The following is a 13015-nucleotide window of genomic DNA, read 5'->3' as shown; positions in this document are numbered from 1 at the left end:
CATCTCATAACAACCCTTCGCATTTTTTCCTAATATATTAAAGATAGCACCTGCTGACTGCACAAATCTCAAATGACGTAGAAGCATAGAAAACAGAAACCGAAAGTTGTCTGTCTACACTCCTATGCCCCTATAATCCCACTCCCCATATGTAATCACTGTTAACAATTTGGTACTTATTTACCAGAACTATAGATAGAAATATATATGTGTTTATATATAAATAAGTATATACATTTATTTATATATAGATACATATATGTGATATGTAAAATGTGAACATATCTGTAGGTTGTAATGTGTATGTAATGATACATAGATGTTATATATATATATATATATATATGCCATTCAATTTAAATATAAACCCATTTGGGTCAGTTTTTCCTTTTTTGACATAATTCTTGATAATGTAGATTTGTCAAATGGAAAGAAAGAGTGCTTGGCTGATGACACTCTGTGCTCTCAGCCAAGAGGCCTCACAATGTGGTATTACCATATATGACATTGCCATAGTGCAGCCTATGTTATATAACATAATATCATAACATATATAATATATCTATGTTATCTATAACATCTATGTTATTATATATTATTTAGTACAAATCATATATATGATTTGTACTAAATAATATATAATGTATTGAGGGTAATGTTCTATGGACTATATTCTACTTATAAATTAAAAAAAAATCACGACTATCTTTCCTCTTCTGTACTTTTATTTTTTTAAATTTTTTAAGATATTTATTCATTTTTGAGAGTGAGAGAGACAGAGCGTGAGCAGGGGAGGGGCAGAGAGAGAAGGAGACAGAATCCAAATCAGGCTCCATGATCTGAGCTGTCAGCACATAGCCCAATGCGGGGCTCAAACTCACGGACTGCAAGATCATGACCTGAGCTGAAGCCAGACTCTTAACTGACTGAACCACCCAGGTGCCCCATCCTCTTCCATACTTTTAGATCTAACTTCTCCTGCATAATATTTCATTAAGCTGGATTACCATATTCTATTTGCATTTCCCACTAATGAACATTTAATTTTGTCTACAATATTTACAGTTAAATAATTCTACAGTAAACATTTTTGTGTGCACATATTTGCCCCAAATGAACTCTTCTAGTCCCAGTATATGGCATTTTACTTTCATTCATTTGTTCCTTTCTGAATAGTTTTCACCTGAGAGATTGCCTCTAAATTCTAATGCTCTCTGAGTTGGTTAATGGAAGGTCTAAAACTTTGAAAATTGACTCATCTGAGTCAAGCTATAAATAAGCATCAATGAGACTTGTAATCTGAAACTATTAATTGTCTGGATTTAGTCAATTCTGTTAGAAAAAAAAAATTAAAGGGGCGCCTGGGTGGCTCAGCTGGTTAGGCAACTGACTTCGGCTCAGTTCATGATCTCACCGTGAGTTTGAGTCCCTCATCAGGCTCTGTGCTGACAGCTCAGAGCCTGGAGCCTACTTCACATTCTGTGTCTTCCCCTCTCTCTACCCCTCCCCTGCTCATGCTCTGTGTCTCTCTGTCTCTCAATAATAAATAAATATTTTTAAAAATTTTTTGAAAAAAAAAATTAAACAAGATATCAAAAGACCTTGGTAATCAAAATCCCATTTCATATTATTCTGTGCCCTTTGGCTAGTCATTTCCTCTTTGTGCCCTAGATTTTTAATCTTTAAGTGAGCTACAATAATGTCTGCCCTACTCACTTCATAAGGGGATTGTAAAAATTGTGCATTTCTGAGGAATTTAAATTATAATATAAATATAACATATAATTATTATTTATTAAATGTAGAAGTCTGTTTTGAACATTTAGAATGTGACATAATGAAAAGAATTTCAGGAGTTTATTCTAGGTCACTATACTTCTAACCAAGACTTTTGCATTATTTGGTTTTCTTTTTTTTTTTAGGGGGAGGGGAAATGCCATAACGGTTCTTAATTTTCAGAGTTCTAAATGTATCATTCTAGTAGGAAACTCTAGACCAGAAGTCATCCCAAACATACAGCTCACAGGCTTATTGTTACAGGGGCTAGGAAACTTCCTGTTTTCAACCTGCAGTTTCCAGATTCCAGCGACACTCCAGGAGGAGGAATATCTATCAAAAAACCATGATAGACAGAAAACTGGAAAGGTTATAAAAGGTGTCAAAGAAATGAAATGCTTGCTAAACCTTAGTATTAAAAGTGGAAAATAAAAACTATCATTTGCTTTTATCATAAGTGGCTTATACCAATGCCCCTCTGCCAAATCACTGCTTTTAAGTACCTGAATCATTTGGGGTGCTTTTTTCTGTGCCATTTATTTCCTCATAAGACACAGAAGCAAAATATAGACATAGTAATCTAATGTACGTTTGGATATAGAAGCTGTTCCTTAATTAATGATTCTCTTTGAGCAGCTTAAAATGAATTATTGTGCAATAGCTTAAATGATGCCTTCGTAGCAATACTGGAATGCAGGAGGAAAAGGAGATTTCTTTGATTCATTGTCACCTTTTCAGGGATACTCAGATTTCTTAGATAATTAACCCAGGAATTTTCATTAGGACTAGAATTCATTTAATTTATGGGCTAAGAGGTAAAGAAAGAATGCCCTATCTCTTATAATCAGAAATGTCTTCCCATTTTGAGAGGCATTTCTTAAAAAAATTATAACCTCTTACTAAACTAGCCAACTGAGTAACTATTAGTTAAATAGGATAAAGTTTTCATTTGCTATGCTACATTAAAAAGACATAAAAATATTTTTTTTATTTTTAAAAACTTTTTACTGAAAACACCTGAGACAGAGCAATTGAGAACAATTATCTCAAAATATCTTTTGAAAATAGATGTTTAGTCAAACAAAGGATAATTATTAATCTTATTTTCTCAAAATTCACATGAAATATTTCTATTATTTTATGAGACTCTCCTATAAAATATTAGCATTTCTCACAAACAAGTTTCAAGTATCAAAGTCCTATTCTAACAAATTGATAAAACCCCTTTACCTTAACTCACGTATACCATATCAGTTGTTCTGAACTTCTTGACTTGGATTCCACAAGACGATTTAGTGGAATTGTTATAAATTTAACCACCTAAAAGGGAGCGAGGGAGGAGACATAGCTGAGCATAGTACTATAAAAAATCAAAGTTTAACTCACTTGGATTTATGAAAGTCTAAATTGATTTGAACAATCACAATGAAAGATTTTGTTTTGTCATTTGTTTATATATAACATCTTTTTTGGTAAACACTTTGACCATACTCAGGTACTTTAATGCCATCATAATAGTGGGTTCCTTTTAATGAACAGAAATTATGTTAAGATTTAGGAATTTCATATTATTTATTTCAAATACTCAATGAGATATGACTTGCTTTAAAATTAAAATTTATAAAATAGACAGATTATGGAATATTATAAAAGAATAATTTGATAAATGAAAATATTTTACAGAACATTCTTTACCTCTTCTGGGTCCATATTTCCTTATATCCCCAAGCTCTAGGCTTCTCTTTCCTCTTGATTTCCTATTCTACTTTTGTATCATTGGTTGCTGAGCTAACACATCATTATTGTTTGAATTAAACCCTGTCCAAATACTAATCTGTTCCTTATTTGTATAATTATTTGCTTACAATCTGTTACTTCTACTAAACTGTAAGCTTTTGATATGGGAAGAGTGGTCTCCTGTGTTGATATTTGTTAATTTCTTAATTAAATGAATTGTTTCTTCATTTATTCAGTCAGTAAACATTTTAACAGCCTGTGCTATGTATTTAACAGAACCATGCACTTTAACAGTTCCTATGCTAAGAACTAGGGATTTAAAGATGAGTAAGACTGAATCTCTGCCTGTAGGTTGCTCATAGTGTAGTTGGGGAGAATGGGACATAAACAGATGTAATATGATAGACGTATGCCTAGAATTTTTGATGGAGGTCAGGGGAAAAGGAATGAATTCATACTTAAGAGAGGTGGAAGGTGTCAGGAAAGGCTACTTGGAGTGGGGACCCATAAGTCAAATTCCAAAGGATGAAGTGGGGCAGGCAAAAAAGCATTTGAAGAAGTTGTCCAGGTGAAGGAACACAGAAATAACATTCTAAACAGAAGAAAACAGCCTGGACGAAGGCTGGAAAGCGAGAGATGGAATGGGGTGTACATGGACCTATAACAGTTCAGTGATAAAAGTAAATTATAAGGCAAGAAATGACGAGTAGTGTGAGGACCTAAGAAGAGGCAACTCAGGGGAATATTTATACACTGTGTATGCTCCAGGAAATGAAAAACCATTGGAGGTTCCTCCCATCCTTACTTTTAGGCTTATCCATTTATTCATTCAGCAGATATTTATCATCTATTGTGCACCAGGCATTGCGGCTCTTGGACCTCTTTCATCTTGTCTAGTCTCATATATTTCTTAATTTTTTTTAACATTTATTCTTTTTTTTTGAGAGACAAAAAGAACAGAGCATGCGCTGGGGAGGGGCAGAGAGAGAGGGAGACAGAATCCAAAGCAGGCTCCAGGCTCTGAGCTGCTAGCACAGAGCCCCATGAGGGGCTCGAACTCATTCACTGCGGGATCATGACCTGAACTGGAGTCGGATGCTTAACCAAATGAGCCACCCAGGCACCCCTAGTCTTATATTTTTACTGAGGATCTAACCCAAACTCAGCCCTTTCTCCGATTCTTTCTCAAATGACTTGAGTTTGAATAAATTCTTCTTTTCTCTGGTAATTTTTCTCTTTCTTATTCATTTGATTTTCATCTTATGGCTTTGATTTATTTCACTCTTGATATCTGTATGTCTTATTTGTGAAACTGAAAGTGTCATCAAGGCAAGAACTATACCTTTTATTTCTTTGTGCCCTCCACATAGTATTTGATACATATTAGTTGGATAAGCTCTAAATGAATGTATCTATTTGAAAACTGAAGTCTGTGTTTGCATAGTGTTCTAAAAATAGTCTATGATGTCTTCTAAAATAATACTTTTTTTCTAAAAATAGTCTATGTTTTCTAAAATAATACATTTGGGGTTTGTTTTTTTGTTGTTTGTTTTGTTTTTTTGTTTTTTGTTTTGTTTTTACTCAAGTACTAATGTTTATAGTACTTACTATAGTATAGTAAGTATACTATAAGTATACTTATAGTATACTTATAGTATACTATTAGTATACTTATAGTATAGTAAGTATAGTATAGTCCTGGACTTTTTTTTTGTAGAATAAGAATAATTATATCTACCCTACTGAATTGTTGTGAAGATTAAGTGAGATTTTATACACACACGTAAATATGTATGTGGATGTATATATGTGTATATATATATATATATATATATATATATATATAGTATTTTAACAGTGCTAAAATTCAACAAATACTAGTTGCTCACATTCCAAGTTAGTAGGAAAAAATGAATTATTGAAACAGGATGTTGGAGCAATTGAATAACTACTTGGGTAAGAATGATTCATTCTTTAAATAATTTACTAAAATAAAAGCCCAAACTATAACTTTTTTTTTCTTTTTTTTTTGCTCCTGTCTCTCTTTTCTCCCATCAAATTGGTCATCAAATCTGTCTCTCAGATCTCCTTCCCTTATGCTTAGTTTAGGCCACTATCATTTCCCGCTTGATTTATTGCAGTGGTATTTAACAAGTCTGTCTCCAGTCTCTCCCTCTTTCAATCGATTCTATCCCTTGCCACAAAATTGATCTAAAACACAAATCAGACTATGTCACTCTCCTGCTTAAAATCTTTCAGTGACTTAACATTGCCTTTGAAGTAAAACACAAGATTCTGTAAGATATGTGTTCCACCTCCTTTTTAGCTGCATAGCTTACCCTTCCCTTACCGCATCAGACACACTGAGAGTATTTAAATATTCTCGAAAGTAGGGGTCAGTAAAAGATGGTGGTTATTGTTCGCACTGCCTGATCAATGGCAGGAGGCTCCTTCCAAGCCAGAGGAACCCACTGATTAATCTATGGTTCCCTAAGATGAAAGAAAGCAATTTTCTTCAAAAGTTCTGTCCATAGTGTCCTTTTTAATGTCATTCTTTCCTTAGATTCCTACAGAGCTCTGTCCATCTGGAAGTTAGAGTGGTAAAAGCAGAATGTTTTAAGTACTATCTAAGAAAATGGTGAATTAGAGCAATTTTGGTTATACTAAATGGTGGAAGCTTACTGTGGGACTCTAGCAAGTAGAAGACATGGAAAGTAGGTGATAAAATGGTCCTGAAAGGCAATGCTTTAGTGAAACTAGCTATTTTTAAACATTTTTTAAAGTTTATTTATTTTTGAGAGAAACAGAGACAGCATGAGCAGGGGAGGGGCAGAGAGAAAAGGTGAGAGAGAATCTCAAGCAGGCTCTGTGCTGTTGGCATGGAACCGGATATGGGGCTCAATCCCACCACTATGAGATCATGACCTGAGCTGAAATCAAGAGTCAGATGCTTAAACGACAGAGCCACCCGGGAGCTCCTGAACCTAGCTATTTTTAATAGACATTTTAGCAAATAACCTTTCTTGACACTGTTTCCAAGTTAAGTTCTTCTTTTCTTGAGGTTTTCAGAGTACCTTCTACACTACCTTCTGATTTGCTCATTGTATCATCCAATTGGCTTATATGTTTATCCCTCTCACTTGATTAGAAACTTGTCTAGGGCTAGGATTGTGTGTGTATGGGTATGGGATTTAAATTTTGTATTTCCCAGCACCTAGAGAAGGCAATCTGGTATTTGTCAAGAAAACAAACCAAACCAACCAACCAACAAAACACCATGGAGGGCTAATAAAGGAATGCATCTCCTTGTTTCAGTGAAAATAATGCCATAAAACTTTCCAGAACATTTATACTAATCCATGGATGAAAGGATGTAGGTCCTTGACCGGGGTAAGAATATATTTGCTTTGACAATCTTCCTGAGCCTAGATAACCTTGTTGGGAAATATTGTTTTTCTTACTTTATTATATATCAGAGAGGTAAATCCTTCTTAATGTCAGTAGGGATTATTATGATCTAAATATTCATTACTTTAACACTATTGCAATTAACATGCTTTCTAAGGGGTTATTGGGTTATTTAATATTAGCTATATCATTTATATCAATAGACACTATAAGCTAGGTTGTATTCTGAAAACAATTGACTAATATACCTCACATATTTTTCAACTTTTTGAAAAAAATTGTTTTGAGCTAGAATTTTCCATACTTGGCTTTGAAATAAGAAGCCAATTAATTTTGGAAAGGCTTAGGGAAAAACTGTTCAAATGGTTAAAACCTAGGAAAGAGTAAAAGATATTACTTTTAACTAGTTGAAAGTCAATTTGAATAACTTACACATGGTTGAACTTTAAAAGTCAGAATTTTCCATTATTTAATTTTTACTAAGTACTTCATGAGGTATTTACAAAATAAACCTGTTAAATAAGGGATGGCACAAATAGATGACAGTATTTACTTCAATAAAGGATCTTTTTTCCCCAGTAGGTCTTAATTACTCTTTTGCCATTAATAACCACCCTTGCCCTTATTTTTAAAGTCTGATAGATTCTGTGTTTGCTTTGGACACCAGCATATGCATGCAATATATTTTGAATTTAATTAAGAGTGAAATTGCTATATTGGCCAGCTTCACAGCTATTGTATTTGTATTTACTTAGTAACTTGGGACAAATTTGAGTCAAACTAGTTTTGGATATCTGGGTCTGAAAAATTGGTAATAAGGTAGACATGCTTCAAGTTATGTATGTTTGTATGCTGAAAGGAGACGGTTGTGATAATGTGGTACCTTAGACACAAACTTTTGAAAATTAGTTGATATCCTGTTTATGACTATACAATTATATCTTGGAAACTGTATATGATTAAAGACACATATTAGCTATCACAGTCTCTTTAACTCCAGCTGCCAGTCTTTTGTTTTCTCCAATTTACTTAAACATCAAATACATTGATGTGTGGCTGTGTATGGCAAACATTAGTTTGCTAAGGCTACCATAACAGAAGAGCACAAACTGAGTGGCTTAAGCAACAGAAATTTATTTATGGAGGCCAGAAGTCCAAGATCAAGGTGTCAACAGGGTAGATTTCCTTCTGAGTTTTCTTTCCTTGACTTGTAGATAGATGGCCATCTTCTCCTCTGTCCTCACATGGTTGTCCCTCTGTGTTGTTTGCATCCTAGTCTCTTCTTCTTATAAGGATAGCGGTCCTGTTGAATTAGAGCCCACCTGTGTGACCTCATTTAGGATTTCAACATATACATTTGGAAGGAGGGAGCACAACTCAGCTTATAACACATATATACAATTATTTAGCTTGTATAAATGTTATATATATATATATATATATATATATATATATATATACACACATGCATTTATACTCACACATACAATATGGGATGTGTAGAATATGATAGTTATTCATTCATACATGTACAATTGACCCTTGAACAACACAGGTTAGAGCTGCACAGGTCTTCTTCTATGCAGATTTTTTTTGATAAATATAATACAGTACTGTAAAAATATTTTCACTTCCTTATGATTTTCTTAATAACATTTTCCTTTCTCTAGCTTACTTTATTGTAAGAATGCAGTATATAATAATATAACATATAAAATATGTGTTAATTGATTATTTATGTTATCAGTAAGGCTTTCAGTTAATAGTGGCCCTTAGGTCCCTGGGGAGTCCAAGGTTATACCTGGATTTTCAACTGCATGGGAGTCGGCACCTCTCACCCCTGTGTTCAAGTAGCAACTGTGTGTATATATATCCAAGTAGATCCACATATATACAAAGGAAAATAGACTATATTCATTCATTAATATGCATTAATGAATTTAGAAAATGAAATGATAAAAGATAAAATACCAATATATGCATTTTTAAAATTTATAGAATAATCTAGATTTTGATAATGAACTTTATATGTATGTATCACACTCAATTTGTTATTAACAATTAGATAATAGTAATTGAGAAGTGCCCAAAATACCTATGCAGGTGCTTGCTATCAATCCAAATGTATGAGGAAGTCTTTGTCCCTAGGTTCGAGATCTGGCGTCATTTTTTTTTAATGTTTGTTTTAGTTTTGAGAGAGAGAGAGAGAGAGAGAGACCAAGGGGAGGGGCAGAGAGAGAGGGAAGACACAGAATCTGAAGTAGGCTCCAGGCTCCAAGCTGTCAGCACAGAGCCCGACGTGGTCTTGAACTCACAAACTGCGAGATCATGAACTGAGCCAAAGTCATTCGCTTAACCAACTGAACCACTCAGGTGCCCCCAGGTCCAGGGTCATTTTTAAAACCCCCTGCTACCTAACTTCTTTAATGATACTTGCTAAAACTTTATTTCATAGTCATTGCCGTGTTGTATCCAAATAGCCTCCAGTGTGGGGTATTAAGTTTCCCAACTCCTTCCCTTCAGTCTCTTTTCCCTCTACTTTATTCTATCACCTATCAGGTAAACTGATTTCTCTCCATTCCTTCAGCATGTCATACATGTTTTAATGTGTTTCACCCACCCAAAACATCTATCCCCCCTCTACCTGCAAATCTTCAAGGCCAAGCTCACTCTTATTTTCGTCTTTATTCTCTCACTTAATTAGAAAAGATGGATGTGTAGTAGATAGAGACCAAGGTTTGTTTTGTTTTGCCTCCCAAAGAACCTAGCAGAGTTCTCGTCACATGGTAGACATTGTAAGTACTGATTAATTGATTAATTCACAACAGGATAACTAAATTATGTAAAATGAATGATCACTATGAAGGGCATCACAGCCTCTACTTTTTGCTATAGTTAATTTTAAGATTATATTGATTAAATGAACAATAGAAACAAATTACATAGTTTAAGTATTTAAGTTGCCTATTCTAATAGTCATACTATAATATTTGTTATTTTTGCTAGTTTGCATAGTACAAATTCAGCTTTTAAACATCTAAACTTCCCCTTATAAATTCAAATAGTGTTTTCTAGATTAGATATTAAAAATACTAAATGGTAAATAAAACCTTATCCATGTAACATCAGTCAGTTGTCCACTCTCTCCCCTGTATCATCAGGGTTTTTTTCCCCTATATTTACTGGATCGTTCTTACTGGCATGCAAGCATTCTATAAGTTTTACAAGTATACCTTTTAAGTAAGGTTTTCTGGATTACATGCCCTCCAATAACTACTGCAAAACACCTCACTAGAATTGTCTGTTCCATCACTTCTCAAATAAGTACAAACTGTCTGGGACTCTTGTTGAAATTTAATTTCTAATTCAGAAGGTGTATATATTTGCTGCTTTAACAAATTCTCCCAAAACTTAATGGCTTAAAACAATAAAACATTTGCACACAACCCTGCTGGGAACCTGTGGCTCAGGATCTTCCACATAGTTGTGACCAGTGTGTTGGCCCGGGCTATATAGTCATCTCTAGGCTTGACTTGAGGAAGAATCTGCTTCTAAGCTTTCTCCTTTGGCTGTTGGAAGGCCTCATCTCTTTGCTTGCTGTTGGCTGAGAACATCATGCCTTTGCTATGTGAGCCTCTTTTTAGGGCAGCTCAACATAGCTGCTTAGTCCAAGACAGATAGGGTAGGGTTAAGGAGAGGATAAACAAGACAAAACCAGAATCTTCTTGTAACCCAATGTCACAAGTAATATCGCATCACTTTGCCTTCTTCTCTTCAAGGGTAGGAGATTACAAGGATGTAAACACAAGAAAAGAAGTAGAGTCATTGGGGGGTTCCATCTTAGATGCTGCCTGTCCAAGTAGATTTGGTGTGGGGTTTGAAATGCTACATTTTTAACGAATTCCTAGGTGATAACCGTTATTATTCTCCAAGAACTTCATTTTGAAAAGAAAGGGTCTACACTTCCTGACTCCAGTTCTACTTTTAATCATCCTCTGTTGGTCACACTCACTCCAATTAGGCTTTCTCACCCTCCACTACACTGAAATTGCCCATGTTGGAGTCACCAATGACTTCCACATTACTAAATCCAGCATTTGAAATAAAATCACTCTTTCTGAAAATCTTTCCTTACTTGGCTTCTGGAACATTAAATTTATATTTCTCCTTAGTTTTTCTGCTACTTGCCTATCTCCCTGACTATAAATATTACTATATTCCACAACCAACCCTTGGACCTATTTTTTTTTTCTCTACAGTTAACTCCTAAACAGTCTAATGAAAGCTTATAGCTTTACATTCCAGATATATGCTGACCACTCTCAAATTTACATTTCTGATATGAATTTTTCCCCTAAAATACTGATGTGTTTACCAAGTGCCTCATTGAACATCTCTACTCAGATATCTAATAGTAATTTCAAACTTAAAGTGTCCAAAATAGAATTATTCATACCCCGTGGCCTCCCCCTTCCCCACCAGGCCCAACCTGGCAATCTTGCTTCTCATTTAATGTTTGCAAACCAAACAAACAGTACTACTCTCCAATCTGGCTGTTCAGTGAAAACCACAAGAGTCATCCTTGAGTCCTCTCTTACTCTCATATGTAAACAATCATGAAGTTGTGTCTGTGTTGCCTCTTTTTATCCCTTGACTTTCTCCATCATTCTCCATCCCAACATCACCACCCTTGTACAGACCATTATTATGTGTTACAGAGAGTTCTGATCTTTTTACTATTGATTATAGCTTCTAACCTCTAGCCCAGATGATTTTATTCAACCCATCGTTTTCTACATTCATGGTTTCCTTTAGCCTACAGAATGAAGTTTAGATTCTTTTTTCTTCAATATATGAAATTTATTGTCAAATTGGTTTCCATACAACACCCAGTGCTCATCCCAAAAGGTGCCCTCCTCAATACCCATCACCCACCCTCCCTTCCCTGCCACCCCCCATCAACCCTCAGTTTGTTCTCAGTTTTTAGATTCTTTAATATTATTTATAATGCTGTACATAATCTGGCCCCTGATTCCCTCTCTGGTCCCATTTATCTCTTCTTGTTTACCTGTGCTCTAAACTTAAGCAGTGCAGGGACTGGGCTATGATATGACACTCCCATTTGACTGTAAGTCTTCATTAAAATGGTTTTTCTTTCTGTAAGGCTCTTCTTTTTCTTCTTCGTTTGGCTAGCCTTCTCTTCATTCAGATTTCAGCTTAAACCTAACTTCTTTCTGGAGGCCATCTTTGATCTCTTAGACTAGGTTTAAGGCACCTATGGTGTAGTGCATAGTGTTATATACTTCCCCATCTTAACAGTCAGTGTATTTTCTACTAATCATTGAATTATCTTTTTTCTTTCTCTCCCATTAAGCTATAAGTTCTGGGGAGACCAAGTCAACAGATGTAGATTCAGGTATTTTGAAGCCTGAAAAATATAACTTTGGGGTCCTCTTTAAGAATATATGTAATTATGGGGGCACCTGGGTGGCTCAGTCGGTTAAGCATCCAACTTCAGCTCAGGCCATGATCTCACAGTTTGTGAGTTTGACCCCTGCATCTGGCTCTGTGCTGACAGCTCAGAGCCTGGGGCCTGCTTCAGATTCTGTGTGTGTGTCTCTCTCTCTGCACCTCCCCTGTTTGTGCTCTGTCTCTCAAAAATAAATAAACATTAAAAATATATATATATTTAATTATTTATTTATAATTATTATTTTAATTATATACACATAATTTTCAAATACACACACTCAAGTGAAAATGAGAGTTTTCATTTATAAAAGAAATCACAACAAAGTAAAAACGCTGACAAATATGAAAGCATATGATACTGTAAACATGCTTCCAGAGGCCCTTCGCAGAACCCCAAAGCTTAAGCTTCATTAAATTCCCAGTAAACACACCTCTACAAGTCAGTCTTCTTTAAAACTCTATTTCTAGTGTTGAGAGCAGTGCTTGATATGTAGCAGATACTCAACAAATATTTTGGAATGGATGTATTAACTTTATTTTCACAAATTAGATTACTAAAAATAGATTTTTTCTATATTAAAAAATTATGCTTATAATTATTATTTTTTTATTTTTTGCTACG

At 34.7% G+C, this 13015-nt stretch overlaps 1 protein-coding gene across 20 annotated transcripts in view; it reads left to right on the top strand.

Annotated features, from left to right (window-relative positions):
• SOX5 (SRY-box transcription factor 5) overlaps positions 1-13015 on the top strand; it is a 930253-nt gene that overhangs the window by 812849 nt on the left and 104389 nt on the right. The gene's annotated exons all lie outside the window — the stretch shown is intronic.

This window comes from Panthera tigris, chromosome B4, assembly GCF_018350195.1.
Source record: "Panthera tigris isolate Pti1 chromosome B4, P.tigris_Pti1_mat1.1, whole genome shotgun sequence".
NCBI lineage: Eukaryota > Metazoa > Chordata > Mammalia > Carnivora > Felidae > Panthera > Panthera tigris.
The sequence above is the reverse complement of the archived record's forward strand: the minus strand, read 5'-3'. Positions and strand labels throughout refer to the sequence as shown.